The sequence below is a fragment of the Bos indicus genome, chromosome 8 (genome assembly GCF_029378745.1).
Source record: "Bos indicus isolate NIAB-ARS_2022 breed Sahiwal x Tharparkar chromosome 8, NIAB-ARS_B.indTharparkar_mat_pri_1.0, whole genome shotgun sequence".
NCBI classification, from domain to species: Eukaryota; Metazoa; Chordata; class Mammalia; order Artiodactyla; family Bovidae; genus Bos; species Bos indicus.
The window spans coordinates 45,121,660-45,138,194 of record NC_091767.1 but is presented as its reverse complement, the minus strand read 5'-3'; the positions used below and the strand labels follow the sequence as shown (position 1 = coordinate 45,138,194).

The following is a 16,535-nucleotide window of genomic DNA, read 5'->3' as shown; positions in this document are numbered from 1 at the left end:
ATTGGCAAGTTTTTTTCTGTTTGAATTCTGGGGTAATTTTTTGTTCTCATAAAATATTTTACAGATAGAGGGGACGTTAGGTTTGATTGCTACAACCTTCTTATACCGTCGACCATTTGGAAACAGCTACATCAGCTGTAAAGAGGAGCGTCAGCTGGTGTGATGGCTGGTAAGCAATTTTGGGAGCGAAAGCTTGTGTTGATTGTCGTCAGCTGGGCACACGAGGCAGGGCAGTTCTTACCTCTTCACTGAGCTCCACGCAGGACATTCTGGACACACTGTGGCCTGCTTCTCGGATCTTTTTCAATCTAACGAAAGGAATTCTGAGAATGCAGAGGGATCCCCATTCCCCTAGGTATGCTAAGAACTCCTTTGCTTCCTGAGATCATGAGAAGTGGAAGGAAAGTGGAGAGAAGTAAAAAGTGTAATTATCCTTTTAAAAACTTTAATTAATCTGTGGCTGCGCTGGGTCTCCATTGCTGTGCACAGACTGTCTCTAGTTGTGGCGCGCAGGCGTCTCACTGCAGTGGCTTCTTTTGTTGAGGAGCACATGGGCTTCAGCAGTCACAGCTTGCAGCATCTTTCATTGTGGTATGTAGGCTCTAGAGCACAGGCTCAGTAGTTGTGGCACACAGGCTGGGTTGCCTCTTGGCGTATAGGATCTTAGTTCCCTGACCAGGGATCAAACCCTCATTCCCTGCAGGTGGATTCTTAACCACTGCACCAACAGGGAAGTCCAAGAGTATAATTATTCTGTGCTGGCTCTGGGACAGCTAAATACCCTTGCTATGTTGTTCTTGAGGGAATTTGGGTTTCCCTTTTGTGGAAGTTGGGCTCCTCTTGTTATCAACACTAGGTCTTTTGTCCTTCACCTCCCTTCCAATCAGACCCTCTCTGTATATGTGGTAAATCCCCATTCATTGGCCCACAATTAAAACATAAGCATTGCACACAGTATACACTTGCTTAACCATTTGCTGAATTAACTAAGAAGAATTCACAGTTAATGGTAGAAACCCTCTACTTGGAGTCAAGCAATTGGGAATTCCTCTTTATTTTGTTTGGTTCCAGCCTGCAGGGCTGGGTGAAAGGGTGTTGTGTTTACTTGTAGTAGCTCAAAGTGATGTAGCCAAGGTGTAAAATCAGAACCGCAGGTATACAGAACTGACCATCAAACTTAAGGGCAGGATGAAGAGAAATCGGGAGGGTAAATGCATATGTCTCTAGCTAGGCATTTGTGATGGGGGATACAATCTGTTGTAAGGAATTGAGAGGGGCGGACAGTCAGGACTCTCTTTTGGTGGGTGTTCTGACATGGTGGCCTGAGGGAGTCCTGAAGGGCCCATCACTTACACACTGACTTCTCATAAATTTCTATGGTATGTTTTTTAATAATTCATAGAATATATAGAAAATAAGAATACTGAAGCCCTGAACAATACTATCAACCAGCCAGACTGAATTGACATTTGTAGAACATTCTACCCAACAACAGCAGAATAAACATTCTCAAGTGCACAGGGAACATCCACCAAGATGGACCATATTCTGGGCCATGAAACGAGTCCCAGTAAATTTGAAAGAATTCATGTTATACAAAGTATATTCTCTGATCACAGTGGAATTAAATTAGAATTCAACTACAGGAAAATTCTGAAAGTCCTCAAACATTTGCAAACTAAATAATACATTTTAAAGTATGGATCAAAGAAGAAATCAAAAGGGAACAGAAAATATTTTGAAATGAATTAAAATGAAATCACTCCATATCAAAATTTATGGGATGCTATTAAAGCAATATCTAGAAAAAAATTTATAGTACTAAGAGTCTATATTAGAAAAAATTTCAAATCAAGGACCTTAGTTTCTACCTTAAGAAACCAAAAGAAGAGCACATTAAACCTAAAGCAAGCAGAAAAAACAATATGCGTTTTAAAATTTTTTATTTTTTATTGAGATGTAATTAACATGTAGCATTTTTGTTTTAGGTATCCAACATAGTTTGATATATATTAATATTGCGAAATAATTACCACTATATGTTAATTTGATACCTATCACTCACAGAGTTACCATTTTTTCCCTTTTGATAGAAGTTTTAAATCTTATTTCTTTGCAACTTTCAAATGTACTGTATAGTATTGTAAACTGCAGTCACCATGCTGCACATTACATCCTCAGATAGTGTGATAGTTTTTATCTTATAACAGGAAGTTTATACCTTTTGACACCCTCTACCCATTTCACCAATAGCCTGCCCTCACCCCTCTTTTCCCCATCCTCTAGCAACCACCAATCTTCCTTATCTATGATTTGTTAAAATACCACATAAGGTGAGCTCATACAGTTATTTGTGTTTCTGTGTCTGACTTATTTCACTTAGCATAATGCTCTCAGATTTCATCCATGTTGTTGCAAATGGCAGAGTTTCCTTTTTCATGGCTGAATAATGTTCTGTGTGTGTGTGTACCACATTTCCTCTACCCATTTATCCATCAGTGGATACGTAGGTTGTTTCCATATCTTACAATGATGATGCAATGAATACAACAGTACAGATATCTTGTCAAAATAGTGATTTTGTTTCCTTTGGATAAAAACCCAGAAATGAAATGGCTAGATCATATAGTAGTTTTATTTTTAATTTTTGAAAAATCTTCATTCTGTTTTCCCTAGTACCTATAGCAATTTATATTCACACCACCAGTGTAAAAGCATTCCTTTTTCTTTCTTTTTATCCATATTCTCTCATGATCAGAATAATTTTGTTATTCCTATCACAAGTTTATTTAAAATTTATGTACTTCAAAATTTTTTTTCTAATTCTATAAAGTATATTTTGTTAAGGTGTAAAATAATGATACTGATCAAAATACTTTTATGAAATCCTGAGTCTATTCTAGATCATTGTATCATTTTTTTAATTGGATAAATTTAACATGTAACATTATATAAATTTAATCATGTTACTTTGATGCATTTACATATTGTAATATGGTTTCATTGTAATAATACTTACCAGATTGTCAACTTATAGCGCAATATTATTATGTTTCAGTTCAGTTCAGTCGCTCAGTGGTGTCTGACTCTTTGCGACCCCATGAATCACAGCACGCCAGGCCTCCCTGTCCATCACCAACTCCCGGAGTTCACCAAGACTCACGTCCATCGAGTCAGTGATGCCATCCAGCCATCCCATCCTCTGTCGTCCCCTTCTCCTCCTGCCCCCAATCCCTCCCAGCATCAGAGTCTTTTCCAATGAGTCAACTCTTCGCATGAGGTGGCCAAAATACTGGAGTTTCAGCTTTAGCATCATTCCTTCCAAAGAAATCCCAGGGCTGATCTCCTTCAGAATGGACTGGTTGGATCTCCTTGCAGTCCAAGGGACTCTCAAGGGTCTTCTCCAACACCACAGTTCAAAAGCATCAATTCTTTGGTGCTCAGCCTTCTTCACAGTCCAACTCTCACATCCATACATGAGCACAGGAAAAACCATAGCCTTGACTAGACGAACCTTTGTTGGCAAAGTAATGTCTCTGCTTTTGAATATGCTATCTAGGTTGGTCATAACTTTCCTTCCAATGAGTAAGCGTCTTTTAATTTCATGGCTGCAGTCACCATCTGTAGTGATTTTGGAGCCCCAAAAAATAAAGTCTGACACTGTTTCCACTGTTTCCCCATCTATTTCCCATGAAATGATGGGACCAGATGCCATGATCTTCGTTTTCTGAATGTTGAGCTTTAAGCCAACTTTTTCACTCTCCACTTTCACTTTCATCAAGAGGCTTTTGAGTTCCTCTTCACTTTCTGCCATAAGGGTGGTGTCATCTGCATATCTGAGGTTATTGATATTTCTCCCGGCAATCTTGATTCCAGCTTGTGTGTCTTCCAGTCCAGCGTTTCTCATGATGTACTCTGCATATAAGTTAAATAAGCAGGGTGACAATATACAGCCTTGACGTACTCCTTATCCAATTTGGAACCAGTCTGTTGTGTACTGTAATTTAAATCTCTATGACTACATTAGTACTCATTACAAGTTTGTACCCTTAAACATCCTAAATTCTATCCCACTACCCTCTGATCCCCTGGTAGCTACTGTTTTACTCTCTTTTTTTTTAAATATTTGTTTTTTTTTCACATTCCACATGTATGTGATATTATATAATATGTACTTGTCTTTCTCTGTCTGGCTTATCTCACTTAACAAAATGTCGTCAAGGTCCATCTATGTAGTCACAAAAAGCAGGATATCCTTCTCTTCTTTTTCATGGCTAAATAATACTACATTGTATATACATCTCATCTTTTTTAATCCATTCATCCACTGATGGGTATTTGTATTGTTTCCATATGTTTCACAATGAGATATTGTAAATAAGGCTGCAATACGCCAGGATGTGGACACATCTCTTGAAATTGTTTTGGGTTTTCATTTCCCTTGGGTATATTCCCAGAAGTGGAATTGCTGGATTGTGTGGTTGCTGCTGCTGCTGCTAAGTCGCTTCAGTCGTGTCCGACTCTGTGCGACCCCAGAGACGGCAGCCCACCAGGCTCCCCTATCCCTGGGATTCTCCAGGCAAGAACACTGGAGTGGGTTGCCATTTCCTTCTCCAATGCATGAAAGTGAAAAGTGAAAGTGAAGTCACTCGGTCGTGTCTGACTCGTAGCGACCCCATGGACTGCAGATCACCAGGCTCCTCCATCCATGGGATTTGCCAGGCAAGAGTACTGGAGTGGAGTGCCATTGCCTTCTCCGTTGTGTGGTTGATCAGTTTTTAATTTCTTGAGGAACTTCCATCTTGTTTTCCTTAGTGTTGGGACCAATTTACATTCCCATCAACAGTGTATAAGAGTTTCCTTTTCACCACATCTTCCCCAGCAATCGTGGTCACTTGTCTTCTTCATGTTAACCATTCTACCAAGCGTGAGGTGATATCTTATAGTTGTTTTGAATTACATTTCTTGATGCTAATTGTTGTTGAACACCTCATGGCGTTCATGGCCATTTTGGCCTGATGGTCATTTTGATGGCCTCTTTGGAAAAATGACTATTTAGTTCTTCTGCCCAATTTTTAAATAAAATAGTTTTATTATTTGTTATTAAGTTGTGTTCTTTATATATTTTGGATATTAACCCTTACCCAATATATGATTTGCAAAAATTTTCTCGTATTCAGAAGACTGCCTGTTCATTTTGTTAACAGTGTCTTTGGTATGCAAAGTTTTGCTTTTGATGTGGTCCCATTTGTTAATTTTTGCTTTTGATGTTTGTGCTTTTGGTGTCATGTTAAAAAAATCCTCATCACGAACAGCATTGATGAGCTTCTTCCCTATATTTTCTTCCTGGAGTTATATGGGATTTGGTCTTATGTTTATATTTTTGATCCATTTTGAGTTAATTTTTGTGAGTTGTATTAGGGGTTCAATTTCATTGTTCTGCATATGTTTCTGCAGTTTTTCTAGCACCGTTTGTTCAAGACCCTATCCTTTCCCCACTGGGAATTCTTGGCTCCCTTGTTGAACATTATGTGACCATACAGGCCAGGATTAAATTCTGAGCTCTTTATTCTGTTCCATGGGTCTATCTGGCTACTTTAGTGTCAGTGCATCTTATACTGTTTTATTATTATGACTTTGTAGTGTGGTTTGTGGTTTTATCTTTTTGTTTTTTTCCTCAGCATTGCTCTGGTTTTTCAAGGTCTTTGTGGTTCCACACAATTTAGGATTGTCTCTTCTATGTCTGTGAAGAATGCCTTTGTTATTTTGATGGGGTTTGTGTTGAAGCTGTTGGAGAAGGCAATGGCACCCCACTCCAGCACTCTTGCCTGGAAAATCCCATGGATGGAGGAGCCTGGTGGGCTGCAGTCCATGGGGTCGCTAAGAGTCGGACACACTGAGCAACTTCACTTTGACTTTTCACTTTCATGCATTGGAGAAGGAAATGGCAACCCACTCAGTGTTCTTGCCTGGAGAATCCCAGGGACGGCAGAGCCTGGTGGGCTTCCATCTCTGGGATCGCACAGAGTCGGACACGACTGAAGCGACTTAGCAGCAGCAGCAGCAGCAGTGTTGAAGCTGTAGATGGCTTTGGTAGTATGGCTATTTTAACAATATTAATTCTGCTATCTGTGAACAGAAGTTCCATTTTTTATATATCTTCAACAGTATTTGTTATCGTTTGTCTTTTTGAGACTAGCCATTCCAAGATATGAGGTGATACTTCATTGTAGTTTTGATTTTCATTTTCCTCATCACTGATATTTGTGCACATTTTCAAGTTCCTGTTGGCCATTTGTATATTTGGTTCTTCCACCCATTTTTAAAATCAGATTTAAGAAAATTCAATTATAGTGTTCCTTATTTATTTGGGTTATTAATCCCTTAAGATATGTGGTTTGCAAATATCTTCTCACATTCTGTATGTTGCTTTTTCATACTATTAATGGTTTCCTTTGCTGTACACAAGCTTTTCATTTTTATTATTTTAATTGAGATTATGTAAATTTAAGGTATAAAAAATGTTGACTTGGTACAATGGTAATCATATTGCAATACATAAGTTTAACATTAGCTAACACCTTTATTATATCACATAATTATCTTTTCTGTGGTGAGTATACTTAAGATCTAGTCTCTTATCAAGTTTGATATCTATAATATAATATTATCTTAATATCATTGTCTATAATCACTGTATTGTACATTAGATCTCCAGGATTTATTTATATATGAGTTTGTACACCTAAACAACATCTCTCCTTTTCCCTGACACCACCCCATCCCCACCCCTCAGCCTCTGGTAAGCATCATTCTATGCTGTTTTTTCAACTTTGGCTTTAAAATATATATATAGGTTGGTGATGGACAGGGAGGCCTGGCGTGCTGCAATTCATGGGGTCGCAAAGAGTCAGACACGACTGAGCAACTGAACTGAACTGATAATTGTCTGTGCTAGGCTTATTTGCAGCATGCAGCATCTTCGATTTTTAACTGTGGCATGTGGGATCTTTAGTTGAAGCATGCAGGATCTAATTCAACGACCAGGGATTGAGCCCTGGCCCCCTGCATTTGGGGCCAGGGCTCAATCCCTGGTCGTTGAATTAGATTGGGAGTTCAGAGTCAGCGCCTGGACCACCAAGAAGTCCCTAGTTTAGCTTTTTTTAGATTCCACATGCTAGTGATATATCATACAGTATTTGTATTTCTCTGACTTATTTCACTTAGCGTGATTATGTGATTTTTTTTTCTTTGATTCTATTATTGTGATGTATCTCATTGATTTTGTGCATGTTGAACCATCTTTGCATCCCGTGAATAAATCTGTCTTGATCATTGTGTATGATCCTTTCAATAAGCTACTGAATTCAGTTTGTTAGTATTTTGTTGAGACTATTTGCATCTATATTCACCATGGATACTGGCCTGTGGTTTTCTGGTAGTGTCCTTTCCTGGCTTTAGTATTAGAATGATGTTTACCTCGTTAACTGGGTTTGGGAGTATTTCCACCTCATTGATTTTGTGGGGAAAGTTTGGAAGTATTAGGATTAATTTTAAATGTTGGTAAAATATGCCAATGAAGTCATCTGGGCTTTTCTTCATCATGAAATTTTTGATTACTGATTCAATCTCCTTGCTAATAATTGGTCTGTTTTATAGTTGTTAGTTGTTTTTTCCTTCCTGCGTTTTATTTATTTTTGCTTTAATCTCTATTATTTATTGCCTTCTGTTAACTTTGGGCTTAATTTGTGTTTTTTCTAGTTCCTTAAGGTGTAGTTAGGTTGTTTGGGATCTTGTTTCTTCATGTGGATGTTTATTGGTATACTTTTTTTCCTCCTTGAACTGTTCTGGCTACATATGTAAGTTTTGTTTTTCCATGTTTATTTACCTCAAGATACTTATATATTTTCCCTTTAATTACTCCTTTGATTCATTTGTTGTTCAGGAAAAGTTCTTTAATTTCCACGTATTCACAAATCATCCAGTTGTACTCTTGCTCCTGATATCTAGCTTTATATTTTTGTGATCAGAGAAGATACTTTGTATGGTTTCAGTCTTCCTGAATTTGTTAAGACTTCTTTTGTGGCCTAAAATAAGGTCTCTATCTTATAAAATATCCCAGATGAGCTTGACATGAATGTGTATTTTGCTGTTATCAGAATGTTCTATGTAAGTGTGTTAAGCTCATCAGTCTGTAGTGCTGAAATTCATTATTTCATTATTGATTCTCTGGATGATGTATTCATTGTTGAAAGTGGGGTATTAAAGTCCCCAATTATTACTGTATTGCTGCTTATTTCTACTTTTAGCTCTTTCAGTTTTTGCTTTATCGATTTGGGTGCTCCCAATGGCAGCCCACTCCAGTACTCTTGCCTGGCAAATCCCATGGACAGAGGAGCCTGGTAGGCTGCAGTCCATGGGGTCGCTAGGAGTTGGACATGACTGAGCGACTTCACTTTCACTTTTCACTTTCATGCATTGGAGAAGGAAATGGCAACCCACTCCAGCGTTCTTGCCTGGAGAATCCCAGGGACAGGGGAGCCTGGTGGGAGGCCGTCTATGGGGTCGCACAGAGTTGGACACGACTGAAGCGATGCAGCAGCAGCAGCAGCAGCATGTTGGATACACACAATTTACGATTGTTAAATCTTCTTGATGAATTGGCACCTTTATCATCATACAGTGACCATCTTTGTCTCTTTCCCATTTTTTAAAGCCTGTTTTGTCTAATAAAAGTATACCTAGCAACCTCTGTTTTCATTTGGGATGGTTACCATTTCTTTGCAATATCTTTTTTTATCCCTTCATTCTCAGTTTATTTATGTCTTTAAGGTTAAAGTGAGTCTGTTGTTGGCAATGTATCATTGGATCTTGTTTTTTGTTTTTGTGTTTATATATATTCAGACATTCTGTGTCTTTTGATCAGAGTTTAAACCATTTACATTTCAAGTAAATATTGATAAAGAACTATTAATACTATTGTCATTTTGTTAATTGTTCACTTGCTATTTTGTAAATCCATTTTTTCTTAGTTTCTTATTCTGCTTTTTTAAAAAATACATTTTGAGGTCTTTTGGTATCAGTCTGCTTTTACTTCTTTATCATGTTCTTTTGTGTAATTATTACGGTTTTTCCCTTGTTATCATGAAACTTGCATGGAATATCTTAAAATTATCCTATTTTCCTAATATCCTATTTTAAACTGATAAAAACTTTACTTGAATAGAGTTCCTAAACTTTACAGTTTTATTTCTCCCCATCACATTTTCAGTCATTAATATGATATATTTTTTGTATTGTATGCTGCTGTTGCTGCTAAGTTGCTTCAGTCGTGTCCGACTCTCTGCAACCCCATAGACGGCAGCCCACCAGGCTCCCCTGTCCCTGGGATTCTCCAAGAGTGGGTTGCCATTTCCTTCTCCAATGCATGAAAGTGAAAAGTGAAAGTGAAGTCACTCAGTTGTGCACAACTCTTAGCGACCCCATGGACTGCAGCCTACCAGGCTCCTCCGTCCATGGGATTCTCCAGGCAAGAGTGCTGGAGTACAGTGCCATCGCCTTCTCCTTTGTATTGTATAGTATAGTAATTGCAAATTGTTGTAGCTGTGGTCATCTTTACATTTGTTTTTAACTTTTAAATTAGAGTAGTAAATGAATTATGTACCACCATTACCATATTATAGAATCTAACTTTGACTATATATTTGCTGTACCAGTGAGCCTTAGGCTGCTAGAAAATTTTTATGATGTTAATTTTTCAGTTTAACTTCCACTCAAAAAAGTCCCTTTAGCTTTTCTTGTAAGACAGGTATAATAAGGATAATGTCCCTCAGCTTTTATTTATTTGGGGAAGTCTTTATATCACCTTCATTTCTGAAGGACAGTTTTACTGGGTATAGATTTTTGTTGACAGTTTTTTCCTTCAGTATTTTGAATCTGTCATCCCACTATTTCCTAGTAAGAAAAGCTTTTGTGGAGAAATCTGCCAGTAGTCTTATTGGGATTCCCTTGTATGTAACTTCTCTTTTCAAAATTCTTTCATTGTCTTTGATTTTTAATAATTGAAGCATAGTTGCTTTAAACTTCAGGGTTGGTTTCAGGTGTATAGCATAGCAATTCAATATTTTAGCAGGTTATATTCCATTAAAAGTTATTACAGTTAATGGGCAAATTTTATTACAGATAACTTCCTGTGCTACACAGAAAATCCTTTTTTTCTTATTATTTTATAAATAGCATTTTGTATCTAGTTATCTCCCATCTGTAGTTTGTCCCTCCCCACTCTTTGATAACCACAGTTTGTCTTCTCTGTCTGTGAGTCTGTTTTGTATATACATTCATTTGTGTTATTTTTTAGATACTACATATAAGGAATATCATATAGTATTTGTCTTTTTCTATATAATTTATTTCACTAAGCATACTTTCTAGTTCCCTTCATGTTGCTACAAATGGCAGTACTTCATTCTTTTTTATGGCATATATATATATACACACACACACACACACTTATGGGCTTCCCTGGTAGCTCAGCTGGTGAAGAATCCTCCTGCAATGCAGCAGACCCTGGTTTGATTCATGGGTCAGGAAGATCCACTGGAGAAGGGATAGGCTACCCACTCCAGTATTCTTGGGCTTCCCTGGTGGCTCAGCTGGTGAAGAATCCTCCTGCAATGCAGCAGACCCTGGTTTGATTCATGGGTCAGGAAGATCCACTGGAGAAGGGATAGGCTACCCACTCCAGTATTCTTGGGCTTCCCTGGTGGCTCAGCTGGTAAAGAATCTGCCTGCAATGAGGGAGACCTGGGTTTGATCCCTGGGTTGAGAAGATACCCTGGAGAAGGGAAAGGCTACCCACTCCAGTATTCTGGCCTGGAAAATTCCATGGATTGTATAGTCCATGGGGTCTCAATGTGTCAGACATGACTGAGCAACTTTCACTTTCACATCTTTTTAACCCAATCATATATTGATAAGTCCTTGGGGTGCTTTCATAGCTCGGCTATTATAAATAATGCTTCTGTGAACATTGGGATGTATGCATTATTAGGGGAGGCATGTTTTTGATTTTCTGAAGATACACTCAGGATTGGAGTTGCTGGATCACATAGGAATTCAATTTTTGGTTTTCTGAGAAACCTCCATACTGTTTTCTTTTTAATTTTTTTTTTTTTTAATGATTTTATCTTTTTGATTGCACTGGGTTTTTGCTGTTTGCAGGCTTTCTCCAGTTGTGGTGGGTGGGGGCTACTCTTCGTTGTGGGGCGTGGGCTTCTCATTGTGGGGCCTTCTCTTGTTGTGAAGTACAGGCTCTAGGCACCCAGGCTTCAGCTGCAGCATGTGGGCTCAGTAGTCGTGGTACATGGTTTAGATGCTCTGTAGCATGTGGAACCTTTCTGGGCCAGGGATTGAACCTGTGTCCTCTGCCTTGGCATACGGATCTCTATCCCCTATAACAACAGGAAAGTCCCATACTGTTTTCCATAGTGGCTGCACCAATTTACATTCCCAGTGGTAGTGTTCAAGAGTTCCCTTTTCTTCACATCTCTGCCAACATTTGTTATTTTAGACTTTTTGATACAGTCATTCTAATAGGTGTGAGATGACATCTTGTTGTTTTGAATTGCATTTCTCTAATAATTAGTGATGTTAAGCATCTTCTCGTATGCTTATTAGCCAACTATATGTCTTCCTTAGAAAAATGTCTATTCATTTCTTCTGTTCATCTTTTGATTGGATTGATTTTTTGGATACTGAGTTGTATGAGTTATCTATCTATCTTGAATTAAAGCCTTGTTACTTGCATTGTTTGAAAATGCATCCCCCCATTTCTTAGGTTGTCTTTTCATCTTGTCATTTGTCTCCTTTGCTATGTAAAAGCCTTTAAGTTTAATTCAGTCCTATTTGTTTATTTTTGCTTTTGTTTATTTTGCTGTGGGGAAGAAATCCAAGAAAATATTGCTCCAATTTATGTTGAAGAGTGTTTCATATATGTTCTCTTCCAGGAGTTTTATGGTTTCATGTCTTATATTTTAGTCTTTTAAACCATTTTGAGTTTATTTTTGTATATGGTATGAAGGGATTTTCTAATTTCATTGTTTTACATGAGATTGTCCAGTTTTCCTAGCACTACTTGTTGAAGAGAGTATCTTTTTTTGATTGTATATTCTTGCCTCCATGGTCATAGATTAATTGACTGTAGGTGGAGTTGATTTATTTTTGGTTCTCTATTCTGTTCCATTGACCTATGAGTCTTTTCTGTGCCAGTGCCATGCTGTTTTGATTACTGTAACTTTGTAGTATAGTCTGAAGTTTGGGAGGGTTATACCTCTAGCTTTATTTTTTTTTCTTCCTGCAGGATTGCTTTGGCAGTTTGGGATCTTTTATGGGTCCATATAAGTTTTAGGATTATTTGTTCTAGGTCAGTGAAAAATGACATGGGTAATTTGATAGGGATTGCATTAAGTCTGTAGGTTGCTTTGGGTAGTATGGCCATTTAAAAATATTAATTCTTCCCATCCAAGGATGTCAAATATATTTCTATTTTTTGAATCATTTGTACTTTTTTTAATTAATGTTTTGTAGTTCTCAGTGTATAAGTATTTCACCTCCTTGGTCAGGAGTTTATTCCTAAGTATTTTATTTTTGGGGTTGCAATTTTGAAAGTGTTGCTTTATTTGCTTTGTTGTTTATTTGTTTAACTTCACTGAACTAAGCTTGCTAAGTCTATTTCTCCACCGTGTGTAGCCTCTTATGTTCCTGCTCAGATTTTCTCTCTTTTTTAAAAAAATGTATATATTTGCTTATTTTTGCATGTGCTTGGTCTTTGTTGCTACACGGGCTTTTCTCTAGTTGCAGTGGGGGCTGCTCTTCACTGCAGTATGTGGGCTTCTCATTGCAGTGGCTTCTTGTGTTGTGAAGCATGTGCTCTGGGGTGTGCAGGCTTCAGTAGTTGTGGTGCACGGGTTCAATAGTTGCAGTTCCTGGGCTCTATAGCACAGGCTCAATAGTTGTACATGGGCTTAGTTGCTCTGCAGCATGTGGAATCTTCTGGACTAGGGATCAAACGTGTGTGTCCTGCATTGGCAGGCAAATTCTTTACTGCTGAGCCACCAGCGAAGCTTTGAAAGGTATTGTTTTTTATATGCCCTTTCTAATATTTCATTGTTAGTGTAAAGAAATGCAACAAATTTCTATATATTAATCTTGTTTCTTGATACTTTGCTGAATTCATGTATCAGTTCTAGTATTTTTTGTGTGGAGTATTTATGGTTTTCTATGTATGGAATCACATCATCTGCATATAATGACATTTTTACATCTTCCCTTCCAGTATGGATACCTTTTATTTCCTTTCTTTATCTGATTGCTGTGGCTAGGACTTTCAAGACTATGTTGAATAGAAAAGGTGAAAGTCTTGTTCCAGATTTAGAGGGAAGGCTTTCAGCCTCTCACTGTTGAGTATTATATTGGCTGTGGGTTTGTCATAAATGGCTTTTTATTATGTTGAGATACATTCCTTTTTTACCCACTTCAGTAAGACTTTTTGTCTTGTGGATATTGAATTTTGTCAAATGTTTTTTCTGCCTCTATTGAGATGATCATGCATTTTTGTCTTTTCTTTTGTTTATGTGGTGATTGATTGATTTTGCATATGTTGAACCCTCCTTGTTAACTTCGGATGAATCCCATTTGGTTGTGGTGCACGATCTTTTTTATCTGTTGTTGGATTCAGTTTGCTAATATTTTGTTCAGAATTTTTGTACTTGCATTCATCAAAGATATTGGTCTATAATTTTCTTTTTTGGTTGTATCTTTGTCTGGTTTTGTATCAGGGTGATAGTGGCTTCATAAAATATCTTTTGGAGTGCTTCCTCCTGTTCAGTTTTTGGGAAGAGTTTGAGAAGGATTGGTATAAGTTCTTTGTGTATTTGATAGAAATCTCCTGTGAAGCTCTCTGGGCCTGAACTTTTATTTGCAGGGAGTTTTAAAATTACAGATTCTATTTCACCTCTAATGATCCATCTATTCAAATTATCTGTTTCTTTTTGATTGAATTTTAGTGGGCTGTCTGTTTCTAGAAGCTTGTCTACTTCTATGTTGTCAAATTTGTTGACAAATAATTGTTCATAGCATTCCCTTATGGTGTTTCGTTTTTGCACAGAATTGGTTGTTGTGTCTCTTTTTTCATTTCTTATTTTGTTTATTTGGGTTCTCGCTCTTTCCTTCTTGGTGAGCCTGGCCAGAGGTTTGTCAGTATTGTTACCCCTTTTAAAGAACTAGCTCTTGGTTTTATTGATTTTTTTCTACATTTAAAAAAAAATTCTCTATTTTATTTATTTACTTTCTGATCTTTATTATTTTCCTTCTTCTGCTGACTTTAGGTTTTATTTGTTCTTCCTTTTCTAATTTTTTAAAATTGTACGTTAGGTTGTTTATAAGAGATTTTTTTTTCTTTTTTGAAGAAAATCTGTATTGTTATGAACTTTCTCTAATAAGTGCTTTTATTGACTTCCATGGATTTTGTATGGTTGTGTTTTCATTGCTGTTTGTCTCAAGGCATTTTTATTTTATTTTTACCAAAGAGCATCCTTTTATTACATTTATGATAACTGTGTGGAGACAGAGATTTCAGGAAGTTTCCAGTTCAAAAACCTCAGGCTCTCATCCAGTATAACAAAGTGTGTGTGTTATTTGCTCAGTCATGTCCAACTCTGCAACACCATGGACAGTAGCCTTCCAGGCTTCTGTCTATGGGATTTCCCAGGCAATACTATTGCAGTGGGTTACCATTCCCTTCTCCATCAAGGTATTTTTAAATTTCCTCTGATTTCATTGTTGAGTCATTGGTTTTTTAATAGCATGTTGTTTAATCTCCATGTAGTAATTTTATTTTTCCTCATTTCTTTTTCTGTGTCTGATTTCTAGCTTCATGCCAATATGTCAGAAAAGATGCTTGAGATAATTTCTATACTCTTAAATACATTGAGTCTTATTTTATGTCCTAGTATGTAGTCAGTCCTAGAGACCATGTCATGTGTGCTTGAAAAGAATGTGTGTTCTGGGTTTTTTTTTTTTTTTTATGTAATGTCCTGAAAATACCAATTAAGTTTAACTGTTTTATTGTATCATTTAGGATCTCTTTTGCCTTGCATAGGAAAAAAGGCTGTAATGGTGAGTCCCACTGCTCCCCTTGCACACTGTTCACCCAATTGTGCCTGACCTCTAAGGAGGCCCAGGCTTCCTCTGCATACACCCTCAGGTGTGGTCACACCAGACTCCAGCGACTTCAGGCTCTTTCTGTGCATCCTGCTCCAGTCCTCTCCCTGGGTCTGATTTTCAAAGCCTGATCTCCTACACCCAGCCCCTGCCCGTCAGTTCAGTTCAGTTCAGTTCAGTCGCTCAGTTGCCTGAATTGAGCCGACTGTGTCTGGCTGACTGTGTCCGACTCTTTGCAACCCCATGAATCACAGCACGCCAGGCCTCCCTGTCCGTCCCCAACTCCCGAAGTTCACTCAGACTCATGTCCATCGAGTCAATGATGCCATCCAGCCATCTCATCCTCTGTCGTCCCCTTCTCCTCCTGCCCCCAATCCCTCCCAGCATCAGAGTCTTTTCCAGTAAGTCAACTCGTGGCCTTAAGGGCTGCTTTTATGTGGGAGTATCGTATCCCTGTATAGGGGCTTCCTTTGTGGCTCAGCTGGTAAAGAACCTGCCTGCAATGCCAGAGACCTGGGTTCAATTGTGTGTCCAGTATTTGGTGTGAAGGCTGGATTTGATGTGGACACCAGCCACGTCTTTTCTCAAGGTGTGCTGACCACGGTCACTTTGGTAGGGGGTGTGGTTGGTGTTGGTAGAGTTAAAGCCTATGCAGGATGTGAGGCAGGCCTTCCTTCTCTGCATGGCTGTTGCTGCCCTGTCAGGGATGAGGTCTGCTCCCCAGATGCTAGAGTCTGGGGAGGGGTGTCAGGTTATCCAGATTATGCTGTCTTTGAGTGTGTGTTATTCCTTCTCCCTACACTGGGGCCTTTAGCCCAAAAGAGAGGAGTGCTGAAGTCAGCGGGGCTGGTGTACTTGAAGAGGTCCGATGTGCTGCCTGCACAGGCATCTGTGGTTCCACTTAGATGCAGCCCAAAGCCACACCCTTTCCCCTGTTGTGAGCATCGAAAATCTAGTGCAAGGCTATGGTATAGAGTGAGCAGGCCCAGAACATTTGCTGTACTGGGGCCAGGGTTTGGGGCTTCTGGTTATAGGAATTGAAGTGGTGGTACTGGTGTCAAAGCTCTGGGCTGCTTTTGGGGCACTATTTGAGCAAGTGCCAAGAGAAGCTGCTGCTGCCCACCTGGATCACACCCCAGGCTTCTCAGCTGCTCCTGTGTCCCTAGATTGAGTCTTCTTCCAGGACCTAGAAGCCCTAGATCCAGTGGCAAGCAGTAGTGTGGGAGTGTGCACTTGGCTGGGAGTGGGGATTGTGGTGTGTTGGTCACAGGGGCTTGGACTGTGTTGCCGCCAGAGATCTGGTCTAACTCGGTGGT

General features: G+C 38.7%; 1 long non-coding RNA gene across 8 annotated transcripts in view; it reads left to right on the top strand.

Moving 5' to 3' along the window:
- The window catches only part of LOC109562937 (uncharacterized), a 152,409-nt gene that overhangs the window by 75,879 nt on the left and 59,995 nt on the right, over positions 1-16,535 (top strand). For all 8 annotated transcript variants that reach the window (XR_011567938.1, XR_002181252.2, XR_011567937.1 and 5 more), the window contains exon 3: positions 65-169. This is a non-coding gene — a long non-coding RNA (uncharacterized lncRNA). The remainder of the gene's footprint in view (positions 1-64; positions 170-16,535) is intronic.